The sequence below is a fragment of the Octopus bimaculoides genome, chromosome 13 (assembly GCF_001194135.2).
Source record: "Octopus bimaculoides isolate UCB-OBI-ISO-001 chromosome 13, ASM119413v2, whole genome shotgun sequence".
NCBI lineage: Eukaryota > Metazoa > Mollusca > Cephalopoda > Octopoda > Octopodidae > Octopus > Octopus bimaculoides.
The window spans coordinates 64133264-64136682 of record NC_068993.1 but is presented as its reverse complement, the minus strand read 5'-3'; positions in this window follow the sequence as shown (position 1 = coordinate 64136682).

Genomic DNA, 3419 nt, shown 5'->3' with positions numbered 1-3419 from the left:
TATATATATATATATATATATATATACTTTTATATCTATATCTATATCTATCTATCTATCTATCTCTCTCTCTCTCTCTCTATATATATATATATATATATGAATGTCTGCATATATGTACACATATACACACATGCACATACACACACACATATATATATACATATATAAACATTCATATTCATATATATGTATGTGTGCATGTGTGTGTCCATATATATGTGTGCACATGTGTGTATGTTTGAGTATGTGCCATTGTGTGTATATGTGTTTGTGTAGTTTAACGAGCGGCCGTGTAAAAATGATACAGTATTAGGAGACTAGTGCAGTAGCATAAACAGTAATGTTCAGGATTAAATGCCTTTCAATATTTCGTTCCTTACTTTAATCTTCAGCGATGAAATATAATGTTGACAATCTCTTTCATCGATCTGAGTTCGATAAAATAAGCTGAAACCTTTTAACTCTGACGATTTTATCTTAATACCCCTTTCTAAGAAATTTATTGCATGCCGCTATCATTATCGTTAATAGTATTCTTTATACTCCCGAAGAGCGATGGATGGCAAAAACGATAGGACGCTGGACGTTTTGCATTTTTTTAATATTTTTTCCAACGCACGTTTATTCTTATACATTTTGAGTTCAAACCCAACTGAAATGATTTTCGAGGTCGATTAAGTAAGTACTAAAAGTGTATATAAGATAGATTTAATCAACAATAAAGTACCTAGGATGTAAAAAATATCTAACAGAGATTTACGCCTACCAACGTTCAGGTGGTGCGTTACAGATGAGTGATGAACAGTTAGGAGTAAGAATCAAAGACATGATATTACATTTTACTCTTTAATATGTGAATTTCGGGGGATGTTGCGAACTGAGAAAATGCATGAAGAATAGTTAAATGTTCTTATCTGTTGTAATTTACCGTAATAAACTTTGTATACAATGTCATTTTATCATTTAAATAAAAATCAAATTGTACCCCGAAAGAATACTTTTTGTCCTTTTTCTTGAATAGAATATAAAAGTGTCTATCGAGTGTGTAAAGATCGTTGTCGAACAATATATCACAGAAGAAAACAAAGCAAGAAAACATATTAGCCAAGGATTTCAAATAATAGAAGCTTTCTTAATATAACAGCAAACGAATGAATCAAACGGAAAATTACACATGGCGCTCATTGATATTTGCTTACAAACATGGAGATTTTGCTACAATAGACGAGGATAGAATGTTCTTTAACAAAATTGGGAAACTATTTCTTTTCTCCGTGTAAGTATTTTTTAAACTTATATGGAAAGGCATCAAAATTGATATTTCAATACAAATATAATAGAAGAAACTCTTGTGTATTTCAAATTCTAAATTCGTTCACTAGACATCTTGTGTGTAGGAATTCATTTAAAATTTTATTTCGAGGTAAGTAAAGCCCCAAACAACGGAACAATATAGTCATGCACACGCATGCACACACATACACACACAAGTTGATATACTTATATGCGTATACATAAGTTTGTATATATATATATATATAAATATATATATATATATAATATATATATATATATATATATATATACACGTATATATATATGTGTGTGTGTGTGAGAGAGGGGGGTTGTAAGCAAACATACTCACCCACGTATACATTTGTAAATGACAAGCTTAAAACATCATTTTTCGATCCACTCGACAAAATTTGCCACGATTTTTGTCATAAAATGAATGTAAAGAATCGAAGATATAATCAATCTTTCATACAAAAAAAAAAGCCTTTTAACACAACAAATTTAACCCTTTGAATGGGTTTAAAGTCACTCCAACACCTCAGTACCCTAACGTCAATTGAACACAGAATCATATCACTCACTTCTATAGAAAATTACGTTTAACAGAAGAATTTATTTGATAAAGAAATCAATTAATCAATTGTACGAAATAAAAGGTAGGAACAAAAATTATACAAATTTTCTGATTTCATATCGAACATCCCATATCATACCGCTAAAATCTAATCCAACTACAATCAAAAGGATTAAGAAGTTACCCTTCAACTGAAAAACTACAATCACATCAAAATTAAAGAAGTGCTGCAGTAATTATAGATATTGAATATGACAAAAGCTGTACATTATCCCTACTGTAAGACGTCACCTATTATGTAAATGATAAACAATCACTGACCATGATACGTTAAGAATAATGATAGCGTGTTCATTCATATACTCCGCAAAGATTCAAACTCTAAGTTATGCAATTTCGAAACCACCTTTGAATTCAAACCAAATAATCTATAGAATTACACAAAATTCGCAAGATTAATGCCTGTATAGAATTAACTTCAAAATGTATAAACCTAGCAGACCCCTAACGAACGTAAAATAAGACAATTTGTAGCAAATCCAAGAAATAAACCATATGTACTCTGCAGCTTTGGAGAGTGCCTGCTCAAAAGTTTCCGATATACATTCAAAGCTTTATATATAATGAGTTAAATCTGTTAAACCTGATGTTCCAACAGAGAGATTATAAAGTACTTGGCCCGGATTGATAATCCCTCACTTATAACTCTCTCTAAACTTTCGCTCTCTCTAAACTTTCGCTCTCTCTCTCCTTCTCTCACTTTCTGTATATATAATTATAAATATATATTTCTGTGTATGTATATATTTCCTTAATTATCTTATGCGCCATGTATATAAATACATACATATATGTACATGTGCAAACATATATAAAAAACATATAACATATATAAACATATAACGATACATAGACACAGGACCCTGTGAAAATTGCTTTTAAGGTGTGTAAAAATATGTGTGCAATCCTGGTCGTGACTTTTGTGAAAAAGAAACTTTATACTATGTAAAATTCATATTTTTGTTACGCATTGTTTTTTTTAGTGAAATACAAAAAATGACTTCTCCGTTTTGATGTAGTCTACTATTCTAGTGCTGAGCATAAAGAGGCAAATATATCTAAATAGAGAATTTATGTAAAAATATCAAAGAATCTGCTGTAATTATGAGATCAATTAACAACAGGTTGTAAACTTCGACAGTTCATAACGTTGCAGTCAATCCATGCATCACACAGACATACACACACACGCGCACACACACACACACACACACACACACATACACACACACATATAAACAGCTAAAATGCATTTTAAGAGCAACAGCTTTTGCATAAAATGAGAAAAGCATAAATTTCACATATATTTCAATTGTTAATTATGTTCAACAGATATCACTGAACGTATAATTACATAATTGTGGTGCATAATTTAAAATGATTCATTCAATATATGTCAAATTAATCTAAAAACGGTGCTTACACAAACCATCAAGAATATTATGTTTATAATGTATCCGTTACTCGTTTAAATGTATTGAGAGAC